We start from the raw sequence: 26588 nt of genomic DNA on the forward strand, positions 1-26588 counted from the left end.
ACCAGGTAAACTGACACTCTTGTAACAAAACAGATCTCAAGTTTTCTCTGAGAATACCTATCCCAGTTATTTTATAAAAAAAGTATTGATTTCATCTCTTTTATGATGATACTGACGGGAGTTAGATGCTGAATGAATCTTTTGGAAACACACCCATTAAACTGCAAAGGAAATGGTCAGTATTACCAAACACTTAAGAACTTATTTCCTGCTACAAACAAAAATTTAAGGATAATGAATAGCAATGCAATAAGATAATAGAAAGTAAACAAAACCAGTAGAGTATTGAGCAAAACCAAATATTCTGAAATACTAAAAATTGGTATTTCTTAGCTGAGACAAATGAGTTCTGATATCACTATGTAATCTAAAGACATTTATTTTCCTTCACCCAAAATTATTCAGCTAAATCAAGACAATGGCATGTCATCTTTACCACAGCTGTCATGTTTCCCTGCATATAACAGTCAAGAAGCTAAAGAAAAAAATCTATAGGGACAGGCTGCTCATTAATTGTGCACACGAGCACACACATAAATCCCTTTGAGGCATATTAGCTTTAAAAGTAAATTATTGTCACCAAAAATGGCTCATGAACTATGGAACATAAATTAAGAATCATTATTCATCAGATAGATAGCAATGGTTGATGACTTGAATCTCTTCATTTAAAAATAAATAGGCATTTATACACAAAAAACATAGGGGAAATGAAATTTCAGTAGTAGTGGCTTTTGTTGTCACATGACCCTCCAGAATCATTGCCTTTGTAGGCCTTAAAAAAAATCTTTGTCTTCAGTTTGCTATCTTGTTTGACAGAAAACTAACTGACAAACTAATCATATATATGACATGCTAGGTAAGAACATTTGTTGGCCACAAAATTAATTTCCTCATAGCTGTCCGGTAATCTGTTAGAATTTACATTTCTCTGGCACTTTGAGCTTATTTGTGAACAATTCTGATCTTTTAAGAATACTTTGAAATCAGTTTCAAGATTTAAATGCTTATACTTTACAAATATATCCCATCAAACCAGTTTCACCTGGCTGGACTATGGCAACCTTTTGTTTCTGAGCATATCAATAGATATCATTGTTTGCTAATATAAGTGTTTGGTCAGCACAGAATATTCATGCTGTTCAGGTCATATACATGTGCTGGCCCATGTGCTGGTCCATGTGTTTTTGCAGTCATGTCTTAAACCTCATTAAGGAATTTTGCTAAAACAGACTCACATTCCAAGCAAAGGTTTGACCAACTGTTGAAGGCAGAGCCATCCCTGCAGCCTTGTTTTAGCCATTAGTATTGGATATGGATGTCTTTCCACTTCAATCTAATAACACTTTTTTGTTTCAGGGAATGAAAATCAGAACTCATATTTGTTGCTACCTAAATGGTACATCAGATTTCTCAAGGGTCCTTACAATAGAGGCATGCAATGTGCAGGGCAAAACATCTGCTTTCTCTGCTTCACTTACTGGTATTTTCAAGGGTTTTTTGTAGGAACAAAACAATCAAAATTCATACATATATCTACAAATCTGTCAAGTAAATATAGATATGCACACTTTCATAAGCATGTAATACAATGTTCTCTATCCCTTAAAGATGGAGTGGTTTTATGCCTCTTTTGTTTCCTTTGCCTCTTTCCTAGCAGTATAATGCAATCCTCAGAGTCTGAGCACCAGACTTCAAATGAGAGAACTATTCAAAACATGCACAGACAAAATAAGTGGTTTCCTTAGTAATGGGAACTATGTGAAAGCCTCTGAAACAGCTCCTCCTCCAGTAAGTCATTATGTACATAGCCCTTTCCATCCCCAAATTATTGATGTAAGGACAGCTTTACATTTAAAGATAAATACATAATGTGCACCCATGGTTTTGATAGTCAAATTATAGATGAGAAGGAAAAACATTTACTGCATGCTTAATTACATTGTTTGTGTTTTAATCAGTAAGGATGTTGTATGTCCCAGTGACCTTTTAATTCATTTTCTGCAGCTGCAAGTTGAAAAATATAAGATTGTGTAACTAAACTACTAAGAAATTCATTTAGGTACCCATTACACTCACTAGTCTAGTGTACTTCATTTAAATTAATATAGGTAACCATATTCTGAACACCCACTGCACTTATCCATGCTTTGTCTTCTCATCATCAAGATAAATTCATGCATTGATGGCATGGGAAAATAACTCTGATACTTCTCTTGGTCTCAGTGTAAAAGTAACTAAAAGCAAGATGACTTTTTAGTTCTAAGATTTAGCTTAGTGACTCTAAAGTTTTCTAAATATCCAATATAACACTTGTGCAAATAGTTATGAAAAGGATATAATCTAGAATTGTGATTGCTGTCCACTCACTTTTAATATAAAACCACAATAAAATGTAACAAAAATAGTTTGTTTAATTTCATCAAAAAAGGAAAGAAATTCAAGTCCAAAAATCTGCCTTTGAGAAACACATGCAGACTTGCCATATATATATGCCATTTGTTGCCAAAAATCTGACATTATCAGAGAAAGTGGCTAAATTAAAGAAAAACTGAGAAGAAAGTTCCCTCTCACTGATCATGTACTATTTGACACACCACACAGTGTCAATAGAAAAAGGATAAACCTGTTTCAGATAAAAAATCAGTGCCATAGAAAGGAAAATAGATATGAGCAAAGAAATGGAAGACATTCTCTCTATTAAGGACAAAACCATCAAGACCTATCACAACCCATAAGAATTAGAACAAATAAACACCAGGATGAAAGTTCTAGGCCTCACATTCAAATCATTGCTGCCGCTATTTTTTCATCAACCTCAGAGACAGATTAGCTCAAAGAGCCATGACACTAATGGATACATCCCATGCACATTCTGGGTCCCATGAATAACAAGTAGATCCTTAAGAAATCAACAAGGGCATCTCAGTCTTGAAGATCTATCTTTGAGAAGATCCCAGTAAGTTATTACTTAATTACTGAAGGCTGTAAAACTCAAGATGTCACCACAAATAAGACATAAATTTACTGATTAAATCAGTTTTTAAATGAAATATATACACTGAGCTCAAAAATTGCTTTAAAGATATCTCATCTACCTAATCCAGCTGCATATAAATATTCTTTAGCTGCTTTTCACTACTCCGTCTTCATTAGGAGTCCCACATGACATAGCAAGGTTGTGGTTGCTATGCGTGACTCACTTCCAGCCTTCAGCAGATGCTGGTATGCCAGGAATTCTTGCCTATTAAAACAGGGTCAAGGATGAAAATTAGAAGAACTTGCATATCACTCTCTGTTGGATTCAGTTAAGATTTTTCAGACCATAAGCCACTCTTGAGAAAGGCTGACTATAGCTCTGGGACCTATAATGAGGAAAGACAATATAGCTCTTGTCTGGGATCTCATACTTTCTATTTCATAGAACACAATTGCTAAATGAACAGGGAAACTTGCTGGACTATGCAAAATCTCCTTGGTCACGAAGATAACCTCATCACCACTGCTTTCATCAACCCCATCACACATGACTGAATTTGCCTGTACTACAAGGTTCTTTGCTATGCAGTTTCAGGTTTTTTTTAAATCATATGGCACCTACTACCTATATAGGTTTTAATGAAATAACTAGGGCTTTGCGTAGAGATGAACTTTTCCTTATGTGAAATTCTTTACAGATTCATGGCTTCCCGCTGCTTCAGGAAACTGTGTTATTGTATCAACACTAACACTTAGATCTGATAAAAGAAACTTGGTACCAGGTTAAGTAATTTGAGCAAAACACTTTCCATTATAAAGTGCAACTGTAGAAATTTTAATTAATTGTTGGCAACAAGGCTTTAATCTTCAAAAAAGACAAAGAACAAGAGCTAGAAATGTTGCTTTTGCTTACCATTGAAAAGTGATTCAATTTTGGAGGGATACACATTAATAAAAATTATTCCTTCTCTGTGTGGAAGCATAACCCATTTAGGAAAATGTCAATAGTCTGACCCTAATATCTAAAAATGTGCATGATAATGTCAGGTTGATGACGTTGCACTGAAAATACTGGCAGAATTGGTTAAACAAAGTGGTGGCTCTTTTTTTGTCTCTTCCAGGCAAATCACACAATGACAATTGGCTATAATTAATAAGGCAATTAATAACTTAACTGATGACACCATAAAACAGATTTCTTTGAATCTGAGAAAACATGGACCTTCTCTCAGAGAGAAATACCTCCTCACATCCCACATGGAAGACACACTAAGGGTGTGCTTTGCAGAAATGGTGAGAATTAATCTGTCAAACAAATACCAGCTCATGTCTTTTTTTACTCTAAGGGCTACAAGAAGAAAGTGAGAAAAGCCACCACTGAGCCCCCAGTTCTTGTAGGCATGGTGCCTCAAAAAACATGATAGGGACACATGTAGTCATAAGTGATAAAGCTATTCAAAAAGTGTTGTCGCTTTTACACGTGGCCATAATCCATTTGGATACACACTTAAAAGAATTTAATTGCCAATTTCTGACATAAAGTGTGTCATCTAAGAATTTAAATCAAATAGTTGTGGGATTTGTACTTTAACTGCATAGTATTTATTACAGTTTTTAGTTACACTTGCTACTTTCTAAACACAGTTGTGCTCTCAGAGCCTAAAACCACTAGAAATGGTCACAGTTAATATGCTGAACCACAACAAGGCTACAGGTCACAGCACCAAGCCTGACAGAGTTGAAGTGTTTGGATGATACTCTCAGACACAGGGTGTGACTCAGGGATGGTCCTGTGCAGGGCTTAGGATTGAACTTGATGATGCTTGTGGGTCCCTTCCAACTCAGGGTATTTTGTGATTCTACGATTCAGTGATATTGAGGCCCAAGGATACTCTGCTTTTCTCTGTAAAGAAAAATGGGGGCAAGTTTTGAAATCTTCCAATTTTGAGAAAAATGCAAACACAGAGCCACTGTATTTTAATAACTATTGCTTTTATGCAGTGTTTATTGTCCATTACAAACAATTAATTACTTAGTTTATTTCACGTGCACGCAGTAATCAGATAAAATGCATGCTCAAGAAATTGCTGGAGTTAGGCTACAAAAATTTCATCATCTCTCTATCAATATGAGATATTTTTTTATATCCTGTAGCCTGTTAAGCTATATATATGATTCTGGTAAAATAGATTGCATTGCTATTTTAAAACCACCAAGCATCATAGTGAAATCAGCAGGAAAATAACTTAATGAAATTTAATAATCATAATTGTATGGGTTAGAAAAGATACTTTTCTCATGCAAATAGTTTGAAAAAATATTCTTTAGCTAAATTATAAAATTCTATTATTTCACTTTTTTATATGAAACAGAACTTTATTATGACATAATAACATTTTAACTAATATGTAAATGTATGCCTATCAAGGAGGCACTTTAACTGCATATATAGTCCATCATAAGAACTCACTCTCTTTATGCAAGTATACTTTAACTGACTTAATTACCTAGCTCTCTAATTACACAGTCCATACCAATCAACTAAGATGAGACACTTCTATAATCTTAATTTCACATGTCAAATCATTGACTATGTTTTTTCATGATTCTCAAGTTAATGAAAAGGTGAGTTTTTGAATGAATGACAGTGAGTACATGAGGAGGTTAGGGGCAAAACCCAAGAAACTTTTCATGTAGGGCAATGCTAGTCCCTGCCTATTCCCTGTCCCCCAGATACTCTGTTTCTCCACTGGCTAAAAGAAATGGTATTTATTTGGCTTTATCAGAACATTTTTGTATTTTCAACTTTGCACAAACTTTTTGCAATTTTCTTCTGTCTAGCTCCACCCATGACCCTGTAGATCACGTTAGTACCTTTTTTGGGGGATAGGTAGGACATGGCTGAGATCAGGAAGGACTTCCATTTTTCTTGTGAGGGCTACCATGGCAAGAAGTCTTACTTTTCTGGCTTTGGCTTGTGCTTACTTAACATATCCTGAGTATTACCCCATCTGACACAAGATATTATGTTGAGCAGCAGGGAAGGATCATAGGTTTACTATGGGAAGTTTACAGTGGGTTGCGTTTGCAGCTCATGGTGGTGAACATTATATACTATCAGAGGATCTAAGAGTCATCAAATGGGGGCAAAGGAGAAACAAGGTTTCTCACCAATAAGCCCTGAGGCTACAGAAAGGTGGCAAGACGTGTTTCTGACGTGAGGTGTTCCCCATCCCAAGTTCGGGCAAGAAGACCTGAAAGGCAACTAAAGATGGGTTAGATCCAAATTTTTTGTTATAACTCTTTGACTCACATTAGAGAAAAAAATGAATGCCCATAATAAGAGAATGGGAGAAAATCAAAGGGCCACTTGGCCTTACCCCTACCTAGAGTATCTCACATGTTTGCATATATCTGTCACTTAAAAGCTATTATTTCATCTTTCAGGCAGTCCCACTCAGTTGTATGAGTGAAAAATGAACAGCACACACCTTTAAAAAAATTTAAAACTGTTCATTGTACTTAGTTTAAATGCAGTATTTCAAAATTTGAGGCAGAAGGAAAATACTGCTTTATTACAGATACAAGTCTAACAGAAGTGGTTTTGTCCTAACCAGTCATCACAATCTGAAATTTATTCAGGAAGTTGGCATTAATTTAATTCTCTTTTCATAATAAGTGATTTTATTTAAAGCAAAATCATTTTCTTACAGAAGTATAAGAAAAATAATGCAGTTCCAAGATCTCAAACTCAAAGTGAATTGAGATGAAATGTAGTATTCATAAAATAGTAACCATTTTATAATAGAATTCTGGTGATATTGCTGTTGCAAAAAGTACGCTAATTTACACCATTTGCTAATCCACAGAAATTTTTTATACTATTATTAGACACAGCTATGAGCCTTTCTTCAAAGGAGGTGAATGTGAAATGCAAACCACATCTCACTTCAGTCCACTAGAGGGTGGCCTGCCTCGCTCAGGGCTATGGGACTGAATTCACACAGGAGATCCAACATTTTCTTTTTTGACCTGTTGATAACCAATTCCTTGTGCTTCGTTTTTGTTCATCCTCTATTTTAAAGTTATTTCTTTTATTTAAATAGTATGTATGATTGAAAAGAAACAAAAAACAAAAACAAAAACCCCCAACCGTTTCCTAACATCTATCTCATTTATTGGGTTGTATATCTGGGAGAAGGAATGATGATTATCACAAATCATTTTACAATTTTTAAAACCTTCATGGTTCATACTCTTTGTTCACAGACACAGAAAATGGGGAAAAATTAATTCTTCACCAAAGAGCATGGAATAAAGGTAGAAAGAAGGAAGAAAAAATTCTGTGTAGCTTATTGTTTATATAATTGAGTGGCCATAAAAGAGAAGCTCATGTAGACAGAGATTGAAATAAATTGATTTTATTTAACCAACCCCTTTCTCAGTTTATTCTGAATTATATTTCTCAGGAAGATGCATTATTGCTCTTATTTTCTACTGTTAAATGCAGGCACCAAAATGCAATATTTGACAAAATTTGGAAAAGGTGGAGTCTGTAAAATCTATTCCTGTCTTATGCTTCAAAAAATCAGAACACCTCACCAAAATTGTCAGCGAGGCACAACACATTTTTCCTGCGTGGTTTCAGCATACAGTGACCTCTGAACTACAGCAGCCTTTGCAGAACTTCAGTGATCTCTAGTTAAGTTTTTCTGAGTATAGATAAAATCTCCTTAAAAAAAAAAAAAAACAAAAACAAACACCAAAACACTACAAAAGACAAACCACACACACACACAAAAAAAACTAAAAAAAGAAAACAAACTGGGGGGGAGGGGGAGGAAATTGGGACCTCGCGATCCATACAAACACAAAGCACGCCCTGTAGCTCCCCCAGATCGGAGGGGTGTGTGGCAGCGCACACGGGCTGTGTCCGTGCCCGAGCAGCAGTGTCACGTCTCAGACACTTCCCACGCCAGCCCGGCTGGCGCAGCCGCGCGTACTACGCGGCATCTGGGCACGGCGGAGCGCTGGCTCCTCTCTGGGGATCGCAAGAGGGGCTCAGTTATTAATGACCGCTGACAGGCAGCACCATGTCAGTGTGACAATCGAGCGGGTGAACGATGCACCACTAACCACCATGGAAACAAGGAGAAACAAGAGCAGCTAGCGAGCATCTCTCTGCCCCCCCCCGCTTTCTCCACTGGATTGCGAGCCTCAGCCAGCCAGGCAGCAACAGCGCTCTGGCAAATGCAAGGGATCTCAGCTGGCAGCACAGAGAGTCTCTCATGTTGTAGGATATCAATAGATACATCTTTGTATTATAGACCTCTAGACACCGCTTCACACCCGTGCATGCATGTATGCACATCTATTCAGACTCTGGCTTTAATACAAGTATGTGGCTACCTGACTTAAGGATTCAAAATTACTGAGATGCAAGAACTCCTCCAGCTCTGAAACTACTCTTATTATAGGGTAAGTTCCTCTTTATTTTCATTTTTACCCTGAGTTTTATCTTAACTGGTAGACTCTCCTTTCTTCTTTTTGTAGTTATTATTTTTCCATTTTACTTTCTGAACAGAAATGCAAATGCAATTTGGTTTCTATGCCAGAAATAATCTAAGTATTATTGCAGTAGTATCAGATTACTGCATTTTTTGTCTTGAAAGAATATCAAAGGATAAAAAATTATAAAGGGAGAATGTTTTTACTGATGTTTCAGACACAAAATCAAATTAAACAGGTGCTCTGTGTTTTCAAACCAATAAAACAAGATACAGGACAGCCTCCTTTCTTCTCTCCAGTGCTAGGATTAAGAGAAATGCTATTTATGTCAGGACCTAAAAACCACTGTGGACCGAGGCTGAATGAGCTGATCACAAACAGTGATTGAATTTCTGCCAGGTTACATCTTAAGGATTGTGGCAAATGACTTTGCTTAAAAACATTCCCTTTCCAGTCAGAAGGGACAGTGTGAATGTCTGATTACTGATGCAGCTGGAACAGACACGTTAGTTAAAAAGGATCACATTAAGCAGAAGAGTTCTAATCTTCTATGGTAATTAACAGGATCTCAACAGGGTGCCTCTAAAGTATATTTACATGTAAGGAGACTGTTCAGATCCATCACTATAAAAGCTTTGCTTGGTGTAGTATAGGAAGGCTCCAAACTGTGTTGTTGCTTTACATGTCTTTGTTTTTCCATGTCTAGCTGGAGTTTTTGCCCAGCACTGCTGTTGGGAAAGAGAAACCAACACGAGGAGGGTGGAGGAGGCAGCAAATGCAGGGGGCTAGAAAAAAAAATCAGTGATTTTGTATTTAACCAATTTTATTAACATAAAATTTCATGCTAGCACTACTGTTGCTTAATGGTTTTATGCATGTCTCTGCCATTTCTTTCATACAGTATAAGAGTACCTCAGTATCCCTTCAGATGAAAACACATTTAGTAAAGTCCATCAGCATGTGATTCATGCACCAGTGAAAGACAGAGATTTTACTTCATATCACAAAAAGGCAGGTTAGCTATTTCATGCATGCTTCAAAGTGAAAAAATACAACCTGCATCTTCCTGTACCTTTTTGTTTGCTTTTTAGAGCACTATACCTGTATTAAAAACACCTCGGTATTTAGATTATTTCTTCTACCCATTTTTCTCTCCTCAGCACCTTCACTTCTGTACAGTCTGGAGAACATCATAAAGAATTTGTTCCTTTGCAGCAATGCAATTATTTGCTTGTAATTTAAGAGTTACTGTGTTTTGAGAAACTAACATTGTGAAACAACCATCAACAGATAGCCACTGGCTTTAAGTCTGCCACCTTTCCAAAAATGTCAGGCAATGGGTAGCTTAACAATATGTATGTTAAGAAGTCAATTAATTCCGGTGACCTTTGTAAATGGTGACAATAAAGCAACTCTGACAATATGCCACAGCATTCAACATTCCCTCTGAAAAATGAATGAGCTTAAGAAGAGGTTTTCTTTTCAGAGCACAAAATGAAAGGTACTGAAGCATTAGCTCTTACTATTGGCAAGCTCGCTTCCTCTGTTTCAGATGGTCTGTGAAATCTGTTTTCAGCAAACTGGCTTATTTTATTATATGAAACACAATGTCTAGTCTAATTAATTAAGTGTCCTGTTTTCATCCAGATTATGTGTGCATTTTAGTTGTTAAAACAAAATGTCAAGCTCCTGGTTTAGATTTTTACAGAATATGCTATACAGTAAGTAGAGGAAACCTGATTCTGATCTCTTCATGCTATGTGCAAAGGACTACTCAGAGAAAACTTTTTCTACATACCATGATACCTGCTCAGCTTTTCTTATTCTTTATCCTTTCTCATTTTAATGTAAAAAATAAGTAAATGTGAGTAACTTTACATTAATGCATATTGGGTTTTGCCACATATACTGTAGCTTGCTACTTTTAAATATTACGTAGATATGCCAAAGAGTTCCAGGAAAATGTGGCCATTTCAATCATACATGTACAGGGAAAATATGCTGTAGAGGCAGCATCTCAGGACACAGCATAGGCATTCTTAACCAGCAAAGCAGGAAAAATGTATGGGGACTGTATTTTGGTTAATACTCCCTGAAAGCTCTTGCAATAATGTTGTAGTGTCAGACAACGACTGGATGATGTTGTTATGGTAACCCCGAAGTCCCGCCTTTCAGGGTGGCAGCTCTGAGCATGACATCAGAGCATGCCTGTTTGGAGCACCCTGAAGTATTTAATTTTTGCACCAGAATTAGACCAGATCGACTAGGCAATGTTGCTAATCTGTAATGCAGATCAAAAATAGCTTTGCTAACTCATCAATATTGAGTACTTTATGAAAATACTCACATCCTGCGAATCACTGGTGACCACTTGTCACTTGACACTAGGGAACAAAATTAAGTCTCTGTAAATGAGAGCAAACCATTCAGCAGTGCTGGAGCCACTTCCTTTGACTCTGACCCCTAAACTTTATTATATTAGTAATTATGCTACAAGCAACCAATAGCTTTGCTTCTTGCTGACAACCACTCTCACTAAGTTAGGCTGGTATTTAATAGTCAAGTTTTAGAGCCTCAAAACAATAGAAGATAAGCAGTACAAACCAAAGAGTCTTTCAAAACAAACTCCATGTAACATCTGAAAGAAAAGTCACGACAGAGGAAAAATGAAACTTCTTCTCACTATGGGTATATGGCTTAAGTGATCTATGGTACATCAAAATTTTGGTAAACTCATATATCCTTTCTTCAGATAATACCATTGAAAGCTGATGGAAAACAAAAGTCGTGAGAGAGACATTGTCAGGAACTATCTTAAGAAACCCTTCCACATCAAATTCCACAAACTCTGCTTGATACCAAGTAGCAAAAACTGACAATGAAAAACCCATTTCACATGTAGTTCTCAAGGAATCACTTTCTGAAGACCAAAGAATGGACAATTTCTAAAAGTTTCTGGAAAACCAAAAATGAAACAGCTCCTAAATTTGTGGGTTTTAACAGAATAAGCCTTCTACAAGCCTTCATACTACTTTTAAAAGAATATTAATTCTCCTTCTAACAACACAACAAGTAATTAAAATCCTTTACTTTAGTGGAAGGAAAATGCCTATAGAATTTGATAAGAGACAGTAGTGACAAATGTCATTAGAAAGGTCTTTAAACACATTAGTATTAAGAAAAAAATCAATATTTTGCATTATAACTGTAATGTAATTGTAGAAAGGAATTGCTGTCCTTTTTACTTATTCAAGTGACCAGTTCACAAACTGTTAAGCTGTTATTGTGAAATGGTATAGTTCATAAAAAACTTACTTAAACAGTATGACCTTCATTGTTACACATAAAAGCTGTAAATTATTTCACCAATGTTTCTGCAATAAATTAATATCCTCAGCTAACCTGAACTGATAAAAGTTTGTATCCAATATGGATGTCAGTGACATTATTCCACTTTGGGTTCTTTGTGGAGTAGCTAAATGCGACAACTGGTGAGAAAGAACATTTTCATGAGAGTGAAAAAGAAATTATTTTCACAATTTTCCTTTCTCCCAATAGGATTTCCTATGCTTTATACATGGAAGTTAATGCTGTATAGTAAATCAACCATAATACAAGCTATAGACATGCTCTCACCCCTGGCATTCCCAAACACGCTTACTAGTTTTCTGCAAAGCAAAAACAAAAGCAGACATTAAAATGAAGGTGAATACTAATTTTATAAACACAAATGAAACAATTATCCCTCATTTAGAAATATTTCTTTTTCACAAAATATTTATATCAATACAACTTGCTCTCTTTCATCTTGAACACAAGGAGCAACGCTATAATTCAAAGAAAATAAGATCTCAATTCCCATTATTTTTATTCAGTTGCTGTATTTCTGGAATTCATTAAAATATCTGGCCCAAATTTAATGGTAGTTTAAATCTACTGACCTTTGTATTAGAGCAGAAAATAATTTTTTGTTCTTTTCTGCTCTCAAATCGCACAAATCCAGTCAAACTGGAAAATGTTTCTTTGACAACATTGACACAAAAGAAATCCTTTAGCAGTTCTCTTTCCTGCAGAAGCATGTGTATTTAGAGGTACACACTGCAAAGCTGGATAAAATGCTACAGGGAATATTTTTTCAAAATGTCTACTCAGTAGTACCCCACGAGTCTTTCACTAGAGGTTTCTTGTTATGCAAATAGAAACCAGTCTGTCAGGAAATACTTTAAAGTCTCTATAATACTTGCTAGAAAAAAGGTTAAAATCTTAAGTTTAGCTGTACCAAAAATCCCTGGATATCCAGCTATCAGTATGGAAAAAAGAAAAGAAAAAAAGATTTTTTTTATACAATTCTCTATCTAGGGATCAGTCAATTTCAGAAATGACCTATCGGGTAAATTACAGAATAATAAACCAGAATAAACATGGGATAATGGAAAAAACAACCAAGAGTAAAGTTGTGCATTGAGACATTTTAAAAATCAACATAGTATTCTATGCTATAGTATTCTGTTATTGCACCATCCTGGATAAGAGAAGATGACTCTCCAAGTAGACTTTACAAAGGCAACACAACAGTCAGACATTACTATGGCTCTTCTAGTGTGGTCTTAAGAGGTTAAAGGTAATGACGTTGATTGGCTTTGTCATCATGGTGCTAAAACAAAAAGTCATCCTTATTTGAGATATCACGAGAAATACATCCCTGATTTGGGAAGCATTTAAATAAATGCAAATAAGGAACTTGTTCCCTGTGAGGATAAACACAATTCTCTTCTGCTTTAGAATAGTAGCACATCTCTGCTGAAAATAGAGATCTATATGTGTTGATATTTATATCTTAGTTATGTCATTTTTTCTGTACCTAAAGAGCTAATAAAATTTTTCATCTTGACAGGAATAATTTTTATGTGAAAACAAACTTTCCTCAAAGATTTTAGTAAGTGTCATGGTAGCTGTAAATAGACTAGAGAGAAACATTTGTTTCTTCACCCCAAGCTCATTGTCTCCCGTCACTAAACTTCCTCTCCCCTCTGGAAAGAAGCTTTCTCTAGAGGTCATGTCAAGCATCAACAATTTTTGCAGATGCCACTAAACTGTGAGCTAATTCACCAAAGTGCAGTACAGTGTTTCCACCAAAGTGCCGAAATACCTGCTGAGCTCCCCACACCAGTCATCTCCATGTTCCATGCCACAGAAGGAGCAGAGAGGCAAGAGAGCCCACTCTGGCCAAGGCTTACATAGGAGCTGAGCCTTCCAGAGAAACCGCTTGGCCGTGTAACAACAGCTCCAAACCCACTGCACAATACTAAACTGCTCTCTTTTATTTGTCCCATACGGAAATCAGGCACTGCTGTAAAAATTCTTCCTCCCTCTGCACTACAAAACAATGTTTCTGAAAGAATACAATCAATTTATGAAGTTACAGTATTTTCTGCTATCAAATTCTAAACATGTAAAAAAAGACTTCTAGTATGAAAAATAAAATCACAGTCAAGTGGTGCTTCATTACCACTGCAGATTGAGAGACATTATCTGCACTACTCCTCTTTAACACCACTTTATAACAAAACAGATTTAGGTTATCCTCTAAGCATAACTAAAAGAGTATCCTAAATATATTCAGTCTGTTACACCATTTTGAAGATATCTTTGTTGTTACACAAGATGTACCACGGTAACTTTCTAAAAAGACAGCTGAGACTGTACAGCCAGTATTTCAGTACACTCTCAGAATACAGCAATTTCACTACTTACTTCATTTTAATCTGTTTAGCCAGTTAGTTGCTGGTAAGCCCAAATAAAAGGCTACAACTCAACACCACTTGAGAGAGATGGAATGATTAATAACCATTATACCAGTTTACAGAGGTATCCTAATGAGGTAAGAGAAGACAAAATGAGGCAATTGCAAATATAATGATCTGTTAAGCTAGAAACATTTGTCTGAATAGCAATTTCACCCGGCATGTATAATTCAGGTAACATACTCTACTGAATTTTGCTTTGATATAGATTATCCAGTCATCACTGTTGTGTCAGACAAACATATTTTCAGTCATTCCATTTTTATTGTGCAGTAAGAGACAAAAAGGATATTCAACATGCTACTCCAGGATTAGAGTCCAAACTCTGAGCTCTTAAAACACAAGGAAAAGTACTTTGTCCTCCAAGAACAACAGCCAAACTGCTGAACTCTGTCTTTCCTGGGCAGAAAGAAGAGCTAATCAGTCTGAGGAACTGCACAGAAATATTCCTACGCTTTTCACTTCCATGCAAGGATGACTTGCATGTTGGGCCACACATTATACAAACGCTACACATGGATGGGAAGCAATCGCCTTGGATATTAGTGCATAGAATCATTTTGATGCAGTGAATTTACCTCTATATTTTAGTAGTGTTACCTATAAAACAGTGTGTTTTTATACCTAAACTTGCTATGAAGAACCCGTGGTTCAGAGCAAGTCCTAGGACACTTGGACCATATCCTCACCACTCCACCACTTCAGTAGCAGTCAGGAGAGCCAATGCATTTCTGTTCACACTGGTACAGATGTTTCCATGCCTTTAAAGAATAATAAAAACCAATACCAGTTTTCATTGTGTAGCAGGTACCCTCTCCTTTTATAACACACATTCTGTTACTGCTAACTACAAAAGAAAAAAAAGGCACAAAAGTGTATTAAAACAACTTTTGTATATGAATAAAAGAAAATCTGACCAAGTATGAATTACTCAAGATCTCTAATTTTGCCAGAGGTTTTAAAGCATAAATTGCCCTCTCTTGTAACTCGAAAGCTCATTATAGTGTGTAGTGCTGGTAATTTCTGACATGGTTAAATACTTCAGTAAAACCAGACTGGATCAAAACCATTGTTGGAGCCTCACTGAAATTATATTTTATTCCTTGTAGATTTTTTGCTAATTGTATTTGTTTCCCGTTTCTCTTTACATTGTTTTAACAAATTTCTGTGCAAAAGTAATTATAAGAGTATTTATCACCTAAAACCAAGTAAATGAAACTATTACCATTAACATTTCCATACTAGACAGAACAACCCAGAAACCTTTCACAACTGGTCCTTAGAACTGACATCTCTGAGTGTGATTTTACTTCCATTTCTGGTAAATGGTCAAATTCACATTGATGTCAAGAGCTACAGAAGGGATTTGGAAATGCTTTTGCTCTCTGCTTTTTTGTATTTTTATCATTTTTCTATCTAGAAACATATAATTCATCTCCATTCATGGCAGTAAAAAAAAAAAAACAGTAACTCCTTGACAACTTTTTTTCTTGTTAAGAATAAACTAAATTATTATACATGTTATAGTCCAACCTCTTCATTTAAAGCATCTAGATGGAGATCCAAGACTTTCTGAAAAATAGGTTTTCTGATAATAGGAAACCTATCGAGACACTTGAAATCACAGTCCATATTGCCTAGAAAATTTAATTAAATCATTTCTTAAATACTACAGCCTGAAGCACACTGGAAACAAACCTAGTTTTCAAATTCTGGTCAAAAAGTTTAATTAAGAAGAATTGTACCAAAAATTTGTCAATTACTGTGCATTCTGGTTTCTCTGTATAAGGGAACAGTAATATTCAGTAGCAATAATAGCGTATCATCAATCTTGATGAGGAGAAGCAAGCCCCTTCAATATTTACTATGCACCTTACCTTGAAATATAACTCATAAACTTCAAATCTGTGTTTCAAAATGGAAACACATGGTTCTTACTATAAATTTTTCTTTCTATTTTGATTGTCTATACTAAACATTTTTCCATGAAGGACCATCAGTGTTTACATTATCCTTTTATCACATGTGAGTAAATGGAATAAGATTATGTGCACATTGCTTTTAAGAGTTGCCATAATTAATCCAATTAGGGGAAACAAAATAATAAATAAATAATAAACCCCCTTACATTTACTCTTTTGTGTGTTTATTGATAAATGAATGAGGAAGGTAAAAAGTTTTGTCCAAAAAGCCTAGACATCAGAGATTTATTCCTTGTCATTAGCAGCAGTAAAAGTTTGCCTTAATTTTCCCAAATATTCACAGGAGGAGCTTACTATAAAACTCTGGCTTTTTACACTTTAGTCATAACAGTGAACTCACAAATTCTGAATTTATTGCAAAAACGTTTATGTTTTGTGTTCTGTTTTTCTTTAGTTCTAGTCTAGACCTGTATACCTTTCTCTTGTCCATTGATGAGTTAGAGCTCTTGAAAAATAAAATACTGAGATACTCTGATACTCAGATCTTCCTCTTTCCTGCAGAAATCCTTTCTCTCCAGCCTATCAAAAAGATGTCTAACATTGGAGTTTGTCTATTATTAAAGAATGCTCCATTCACCAGAAAGAGTCAGTATGTTTCCAAGTTCTGTTCATGATCATTGCCGTCACATTGGGGAATAACATGAAAATTGGAGGGGGCAGTGGGGAAACACAAACAAACCATCCCCCCCAACCCCCAAAATAAAAACAAACAAACCCCCATAAAACCAAGCACAAGATTCAATTTAGATATTTTGACCGCTGCTCTCAAGCTACTAGTCCAGATGTCTTTGATGGGAAAGAAATAAAATATTTCCTGCTAAAACTTTGAAAATTTTCTTTGAAAGAAGTGGGCAAATTTTAATGTCTTCCATAAAGGATATGAAAGACATTTTCATTATTAACTACAGTACTGCTAGATTCTTTGTTGCTCCATTTCAATGATAGAAGTTTTAGTATTTATTCTTACATGTTTCTGTTTTGGTATAAATTCTAAGTTTTATACCTATTACTACTGCTGTTCACTGTTCGATTTAGAAGCTGTTCTAGAATGAATTGCATTGTTTATATGGTTTTCCAATCAAAAATGGGTAATTTCATTGGAAAGCTATTGATTCAGATAGAATAGAATGCACTCTCTTGAAACTATGTGTTTGACTTAGGGGTTCCAAAAGTGGAAATCAAAGATTATTCAATTTATATTTATGCACTTACATAAAAGAACCTTTTCTAAACAAAGTATTAATTTTAAAGTTCATAGTTGCCAGTGCTCCCACTGCCTTCAGAGGCTACTAAAGGTAATGCAGATCCAGGTGCCTTTAGGAGTCATTTAAATACTGTGTTCAACAGGTGTTTAACAGCAAACAGAATAGATATAACATAACTAGAATAGATAAGTAGAATCAAATGCAATTTCAAAGACTTAAATGCTGAAATGTTAAATTACCCATGGTCCAAATTACTAAGTATATTTAGGGTGCCTGGTCATTTCAGTTCAAGTAAAGTATATAGATCCACGTATTTGGAGGTGGCATACCTGGAGGTCTTGGCCTTCCATTCCATACTGAAATACCTTTTGTTCTTTTAAGGGCTGGAAAATCTACAAACTTTCTGTTTTTCAAGTGTTATCCTTCGTCACTGTTCTGACAGCCTCTGAGGTTTACCAGAAGTTCACAGAAAACAACAAAAAGTCTCCATTTAACATAGGTGAATGGGGATTAAGTACTTGTAATATTTACTTTGTTTTAAATTTGGGTTATATATCTGTTCTTCAGACAACATGTTGTGTTGGTATGTCGTTATATCAGCCCTAGAAACAACAAATACACATAGGAAACACTAAAAAAATGAAGAAAAATTGATAAAAAGTTTATATAAACACACACGATATGTGCCTGACACAACCATGGCAGGGAAGTTATCAGTTATGTTGAGATGGTAGACTGTCCATCTACAGCTACTCAGTGGTAAGAACATAGAAGTTGTGGCATAAATCAACTATACAGCATTTAATCTTCCATGTAGAGGTTAGCCAAACTTTCAAAAAGCCTGTAAGTTCTGTGTAGTCTATCATTAATTGCAATGTAGATACTTTAATAGGAAGAATAAAGAGTAATCAACACTCATGTCTGAGGAAAACATTAGTTCCATAAAAAGTAAATTTGCATTAACATTGCTTAAAATACATTTTGTTTGGCATGTCAAAGTACAGTATTGAATCCAACACGATGTATGGAACGGTCAAAGGACAAGATAAATAAGTCCTGCATACCAAGTAGCAAGAAGCTCCCGAGTTTGATTTTTACTATCCATAAGTTGGTCTGACATAACAGCAGACTTTGCTTTGCATGGGAGGTTGGACTAGACAGTTCCGGAGTCCCTTCCAACCTGACTATCCCATGATGCTCTGATCCCCTCAGTAGAAAGGCTTGCCCCTTTGCCCACATTGCCTTGAGTAAAGATCTGCAGCACCACTATCATCAGAGTCTGCTGAGATGTCTTGGTATGACTCCATCAGATGAGAGCAATTTAGATGTTACTAGAGGTGAAGGGCACTGTTCAGTCTGTCTCAGAGCTAGTTGTACAAAGCTGAAAATTCTGAAAAGGCAGACAGACTGCTAGACTGCTAAAAGAAGTAAAACTCCATTTGGCCATGAAGCAATATTTGCTTTGCTGTTACCTACCAAGAGAAGAGTAATTCAGTTACATCCCAGCAGGATACTAAAAATGGTTTAAATGCCCTAGTAGCTTGTTTAAAAATTTTAAAATAACACACTGTATTTATTCAGATAACAGAAAGCAACTATTTTCTAGTAAGAGAAAACAACAATTCCCTGAGACATTACCATCTTAATTTGTAATCTGTGTATTTCTGCTCAGCCAGGTGTTCAGTGTTTTCCACAGAACTGGGACTGAATATACTACAGTTTCACATACAGTTTTGAAAGTACAGTGCTAGCAATCATGAATTAGAAGTGGCATAAAACCCACTTCATATTAAGTGTTAAACTTTGGCTTTCACTTCCTATAGTGGTATTTTACTTCATGTAGTGAATATATTTAAACTGTTTCACACTTCACATTTTATAATCCTGCAATGAGTTTCATGAGAAGTGATTCTGCTGAGAAAACTTGTCAGTTTGAAGCTGTTATTTGTGCTGAGTTCCTCAGAGTTGTGTCCAATATCAAGATTCATGCAGTAATTACTTCTACCAGAGTAATTTAAAAAACACAAACTGGTCAATTAGAGTTGCCTAAAATTTAGACTGCCCTTTTACAGATGATTAAATGAACACCATTTTTAGGCCTAATCTTTGACAAAGGACAGCAATGTGCAAAGGAAGGCAAACTAGAACTACACTATAACATTCTGTGTAACCTCACTGAAGCCTTGTTATGTAAAGCAGAGCAGAAATAACCTGCAGCACTAAATTCCAGCCTTTGTGGTAATGTTATCAGTGGATAACATGAGACAGCCCTTTCAGTTCTAAGTTCTGCATGTGCATTAAATCATTGTCATGAGATTTACTTAGTGCTAAGTTTAAAGGGAGGGTTAGGAAGGCCCTTAAAGTATTTTTCTTTGAACCATCCTGTGCAGACAGTTTGCATTTCTGTTCTTTAGCATGAGTAAAAGCTATAATTTGGTAATGTTTTTAAAGAAAAATGTTTCTGAAAAAAAGTAAATTATATTGCTGTTACTTAAGTAAATATTCCAGCACAGGCATCTGTAAACGCAAAAGTATGAAGGTCAAAGAAATTTTGGAGTAAGAATTTCATCGAAATAATATTTGTGTAGTAGTTTAGACTGTTTCTTATCTGTGATAGTTACATTTGCCAAAGTGTGCTTGTTCGCATTCACTGGGATTAAGTATTTGAATGTAACTCAAATCAAAATGCTAATAATATATTACAAAATTATTCCTTCTTGTAACAAGGATGCATTTCTCACTATGCAGCAACTTGCACAATTTATTACCAAACATTTTCTACAGTACAAAAAGGTTTGCCTTAACTCCTGTTCAGGCCCTCAGCAGGACTCTTAAAAGAACAAAATCTCTTTCTAAAGGCCTCCTGGCTTTTAACTCAGACACTCATATTCAAGATAGATGCTTAATGGAATTTGACCAATTACAGGAAGTCATATTTAAATGCAAAGGACAACTTTTAAAATTCTATTTCATTTCTGCTTACATATCCTGATAATCACACCCAGCAAATATGAGCAGCACTTCCAGCAATCACAGCTATTTCGTATTGACAATAAATCTACATAGTTTGACAGTGCAAAAACCAGTTTAAGCTCAGAAGCTGACTGCTTAAGTGCCTTCCTGAGCTATGCAAAAAACATGTGTATGCAAAATTCAAGGTAAAAGATTAAGTAGTTCTAATTCATTGTTACGTGAATACTATAGAGGTAAACCATACCGAAGAAATTGAGAATATGAGACTTGTATGTGATACTGCTTTCCACACTGCCAATTTACATGTGTTTTATTCTTGGAATTTTTCTGCAAAATGCAAAAACTGGTTGCCATAGGAACTGCCACATGTTACTCAGTTTATTTCTGAGGTACAGAGCAGCCTATAAAAGAATAATACTGTGCACTTATATCAGGATCTCTCAGCACCACACAGAATTGGGAACTGCGTGTCACAACATATACATGCAGTTTCTCAAACTTTTAGGAAAGCATATTAAGGGAAGAGTAGTTGTATAAATTTTGCAATCTCATTTTCCTTATTGCTTATATGCCAATTAAAACCAAATATTTAGAGCTGTATGGAGAAAAATAAATACTCTGTCCAATCTGACAATTGTTTTCAGCATTCTTTTTTTTTATTATAGTTCTTTTAGACATCTATAACAAACAAGTAAACTTTCAGAACTTCTTTAATGATGTAGAGCATATCAGCTTCCGAAGCATAATGGAGCCCTGAGCAACCTGGTCTAGTGGAAGGCGTCACTGCCTGTGGTGGAGGCTTTGGAAACAAATGCTTTAAGGTCCCCTTCAACCAAAACTATTCTATGATTCTATGGTAATCATTATGTAGATCTATAATTCCCATCATCTCTTAATTTAGTTCAAAGTAAGAATCAAATTATTCCATGGTTACTCATGAATAGTCTGCCTCCCTTCCCAAAATGAAGGGAACCCTTTGTTACATTCCATGTCCTCCATAATTTATGAGATCTCTTGCAATAGTAGTACAAAATAACCAGAATGCTAAAAAGGGAGCCAACTGAAGTTAGCCATTAATGAACATACCTTAAGGAAAACTGCCATTCCCTTGCTTTTGAAGCCTGAAAAGGAGCCTCCTTTTGTCTACCTGAGATCCACAGCTCAGGTTCTAGATACAGACCTTTATCCAAGCAGTCAGCACAGGAACCAAGCAAGGACTCATAATTTATTGTTTAAAGGTCAAGGTAGGAATCTTAAGCTTTTTTCCCTGTCTTCCAGTAATTTTTTTTTTTCCTAGTTTCTACATGTAAATGTTTTTGAATAGGATAAATGAAAATACTTGGTTATATCCTGACTCCTCATTCCAAATACATGATTGTGCCCATTAGGATAATAAAAACATTTCTAAATAAGCATATCTATGTTTGAATATTCTCCCTGCTCGTTATTTTCACAAGCTCTAACCACTAAATGCTGCTCTGCCTATTTTACTTGTCTCTTCTGATTTTATCACATACTTTTGTAAAGAATGAAAAAGCTGAGGAACAGCTTAACAGAAATAAGCCCAGATACATTTTTTTTCTGTGGCTATCAGGGATGGGGATTTTAACATGTAGCTAAAATTGCAAATTATACTATTGGGTTGACAAGCAAAATGAGTACATAGACAAGTCCTGAACAGGTTAGAAGTTTTGAACAGGTCTGGCAGACCAGGAACATCTTGAATCGGGAGAGTAAACTAATAGAGCCTAATTCTGTATTTAGGCTTTGGGAAACATTCAGACTAAAAGTGCCTCAGACATGACTGCTAAGAGAATATGCTTCCCTTTGGATTCTTTTGATGCTTAATCAAACTACAGAAACAGAATAGCAGGGAACATATAAACAGACTTTTTTGCATTCCCTTGGGACACAATAGAGAGTAATCAATTGTAAATTAATTGAGAAAAATTTGTTTTGCATAGCATAAAGAGGCAAAACATTAATTAGGAATCATTTGCTTAATGGCAATTCTAATATGTCATGAAAGTATTCAACCTAGGTCTTTATAGTAAGATGCAAAACAATCAAGGATGTAAATACCAATAAACTGTAATCTATACCTCTATGAAAAGCAAAAGTAGGGTCAAAATACTCAATCAAATTTAATTTCTACCAAGAAATATTCGGAATAGTTATTTGAGTGCATCAAATTTTCCATCAACTCATGAGATTTAAAAAAATTTTATTACACACTTGGTACAAATATGCAAAGTCACTCGACAGCACACAGGTTGCATGTTGTACAATCTCTATGTAAGCATTCAAGTCAGTGCAAGCTCTCCACATGTTACTTTAGATCTTATAGAACCAATACTTGCTAAAAGTGCACTTTCAATGGTATAAATGTATAAGTCTAAAAATAATTATTTTTAACAAAATCCTGCATATGGTTTGTCTCATATTGGTCTAGATAGATAAACGGATAAAAGAAAATACATGAAAGATTTTTAAAAAGCCACTCTGTGGTTGAAGTCCCCAAACACATCAAATGTCTTCAAGGAAAAGCACAAACACATAAGGCAATAAAAGAAAAATAGGTATAAAAATAACACATATTTTGCAATTTACTGGCCTTAACAATTAAGTCACCTTAATTGGCGCCTTACTGAATATGAGGTTCAAAAAATGCCATTCGTGCTCTGATTAAATGTCAAGTTCATAGACTTGCTGTTTTAAAATAAGAGAGCAGCCATTTAGTTTGTATTATGAACTCTCCAGATGATTTGTCTGCACAATACTTTTCTTATCAGTGAAACTTCACATTCTGATCTCTTAAACTGTACGTTCTTTATTACAATATGCTTTGATTTAATAAAAATTAATCAATTTTTAACAATAGAAACAAACTGATGCAAATTTGACCTGATTGTTGACTGGATCTCTGTCAGAAGACAGAGAGGAAGGAGCAGTCAGAAATCTTACTGCATAGATGGAAGAGTGGGTTGTGATGATTTTTGCTTTTCACACCATTAATGAAGTTTGAGACTCTTATATTGAAGTTCCTGTCCTCAAATCCATCATTTCCACAGCCAGAGGCATTGTAGGTCAATGTGGTTATCTTAGAAAGATAAGCTTTTTGTGACTGTACAAGTCTAAGCTCCAGAGGCACTCTATGTCCATGTGGTTATCTTAGAAAATAAAGCTCATGACCACACAATTCTATAAGTTAGGCCTAACCAGACAATCAAGCCGAGCCCTCAGGAATAAATGGACTTTACTAAGTGGCATAAAAAGCATCTCTCAGCAGAAAAAACCCACTGAGCTCTGGATCACTCTGCTCAAATTCCTTGCGTATAAGAATCAATAGTTTACGAGTATTTCTAGAAGTGTTTCCAGTGTTTTTAGAACTTATGCCTATAACATAGGAATATAAATATGAAAAAATTGCAAGAAATATTTGTGAAAGTTACATTGCAGCCTGAATCATATTTGCATCTTTTTTTGTGCTTTTCAAATTTGTAGGCATAAATCTGTGTTCATGCAAAAGCTGTGCAAAATGAATCCTATTACTTGAAATTGTTCAGCTGTAAAGCATATTCTGACTTGGATTCAACAAAGTGTCTCAGCAACAGTTGAAAAGTGAGTCATTCACTTTGAAAGAAGCTCCAACGGAAAGTATTACACAAAGTAAACAGTAAACTCAGAATATAAAACAGCAAATATGAATTGTTGTGTTTCTTAAAATTGGTTAAATGAAATGAAAAAAAAAAGAAGGGGAAAAAAAAGTGTTAAAAAGAACATGCAGTTAACTGCTGTAATCTAGGACTGAAATCTAATACATATGACAGTCCTCTGGAGAAAGCAGGAAACATGGATAACCTGAAGAGACATGGAGCTTAGCCTGGAATTTGAGATCTTTCAGATTATGTGTGATAAAAGCTGAGCTCTTGCAGCAGGCTGATGGCATAGTAATTGCTGGTTTCATTCATTTCTTTTAGGCCTAAAGGTTTGAGAAGTCTAATTCTTACCACAGAGGTCCCCAAACAGCCATTAGACAGACAGCCGTAGTCTGAGGAGGGAAAAAAGCCCTCAAAGGACAAAGCAATGAATTTAATTTCCTTCTTTTTTTCTTTGAGAACTGCTGGAATTCACTGAGTAGAGCAGAATTAGAATTAAGTTATCAGTTCTATTTTACTTTCAACTCAGTTAACTTCCATAGATGGTTACCAAGAGAATGGTAAAATAGGAAAAAAACCCCAATCATTCTTTTTGCCTTCATCTTAGTCTTTTCCATCTGCCTCTAGTAGGCAAAAACTGTTTGTATCTATTCCCTTCAGAATAAATCAACATTTTAATTTATTATGTTGCACCTTAAATTGTGCTCAGAATACTAGCTAATAGTTTAAAAATTCCTTATAATTCCACATCTGTTTTACAAAGATAAGGTGCAACTTAAAGACCAAATTAAAAAATTAAAATATTTATGAAAATCAAAGTCATGCTGGAGAGTTTGACAAACTCTTTTACTACATATATTTGTTCTAAACTCTGAAGCTGACCAGCAGGAAGACTATGAATACAACACAGCAGCATCCCCCAAACCAAGACATGCAAGGCTGGGAGATATGCATGGAGCTGCCTTAAGTTGATTTCCAGTCAGTAAGTACAAATATTTTCCAGTCACAGAATTAAATGGGACCACAAATAACCTCAGCTGGATTGTAACTCGTGTCCATCCTGCAGAATGCTCTATCTGTATCCTCCTTTCCTGTGGTCTGTCTCTGCAGTTTTATTTTTAACTCTACTGACAGTATCTGCTTTCTGAAGGCATAGATGTGACATTGCAGCAAGTGTCAGCACCCCCATGAATATCGTCACATCAGACAGAAGTCACTGCAATCTGGTGCTAATCATTGTGAACATTGAAAAAAGATGTATAGTAAAGACAATTACCACTGTTGCTTTAGAGGTATGTTGCCTGATTAACCCAGATAATTTCCTACAATTGCCTGGTACCTATTTGTAACCCTACAAAATTCTTTCTATAACACACAGAACAGAAAGCTAACACTTCTAAACATGAAAATATCAAACTAGAATGTGTAGCCTTTGGAATTAAACATTTTTTTTCAGTGAAACAAATTTTGTTTCATGCTGCTTAGCTATTGCTATTTTTAAAAGAGAAAGCAATTAAAACCATGGTGAAAGATTCATTGAGAGAGACTTTTATAACAAAAATATTACAGACTCAATAGCAGTAAGATAGGAATGAGCCTGTTCCAAAACAATCTGCCTAAACTAATTACAAAACTAATCAAGGCTAATCATTTCAAACCTTAATAACAGCTTGAAAAATATGCTATTTCATAATTAAGCAAATGAACCAGAAAAATTTTTTTTTCACTAGAATGTGCAGATTTATCTTTCCATTGAATTTCAAGGATCACATTTGTTTATAATGTACTATTTTATTTTTACAGTAAAGCAAAATAAATCAAAACAAACCTTCCCTTTGACCAAAAATAGTGGGTTGTAAGTTCCTTTTACATTCTATTACAAGCTCACAGGAGAGAAATATTGCCTCCTTCTCATTAACAGTTCTAGACATTGAGTCTATGTACAGGGAAAAAGTATTTGGGGCCATTAATAGGAGCATTTTTGCTTTAACACAATGGAATTCTTACTTCTTTGACACACAGGGGAGGTCTAATAGCAATTCCTGAAAGACTTAAACTGCTAAAATTAGCTTGGAAGACCAGAAAGAGCAAAAATGAAACTCATTAAGACTTCTTCACTTTAAGTTTCCTAGATTATTAGTTTGGTAGGCATACTGTATTAAAATGAGATTATTCAGCCTAAGAAAAAAGAACTGTGAATGCTCATCAACTATGCATAGTTAATAGGCAGCCTTATGACTCACAACCATTGAAAATATCCAAAGCCATGGGTACCATCCTATTTATTAGACCATTATCTTATTTATTAGATTATTATTTATTATAAGAGAAAGGATGCATAATCCTTCCAGAGAAACATTCAAATGTTTTGCTGCTTATCAACAAAACAACAATCCACTTCAAAGCAGGACTTCCCTTGACAAAAAAGCCCAAAAAACAAAAACCAACCAAACAAGAAAAAATACCCTGTTTGGTAAT

General features: G+C 35.3%; 2 protein-coding genes across 6 annotated transcripts in view; one reads left to right on the forward strand and one right to left on the reverse strand.

Annotated features, from left to right (window-relative positions):
• Positions 1–26588, reverse strand: part of IMMP2L (inner mitochondrial membrane peptidase subunit 2) — a 444206-nt gene that overhangs the window by 226457 nt on the left and 191161 nt on the right. The gene's annotated exons all lie outside the window — the stretch shown is intronic.
• LRRN3 (leucine rich repeat neuronal 3) overlaps positions 7999–26588 on the forward strand; it is a 34589-nt gene continuing 15999 nt past the window's right edge. Inside the window, exon 1 of the mRNA XM_071549989.1 lies at positions 7999–8457. The gene's annotated coding sequence lies outside the window, so the exon portion shown is untranslated. The remainder of the gene's footprint in view (positions 8458–26588) is intronic.

The sequence above is a fragment of the Pithys albifrons genome, chromosome 3 (assembly GCF_047495875.1).
Source record: "Pithys albifrons albifrons isolate INPA30051 chromosome 3, PitAlb_v1, whole genome shotgun sequence".
NCBI classification, from domain to species: Eukaryota; Metazoa; Chordata; class Aves; order Passeriformes; family Thamnophilidae; genus Pithys; species Pithys albifrons.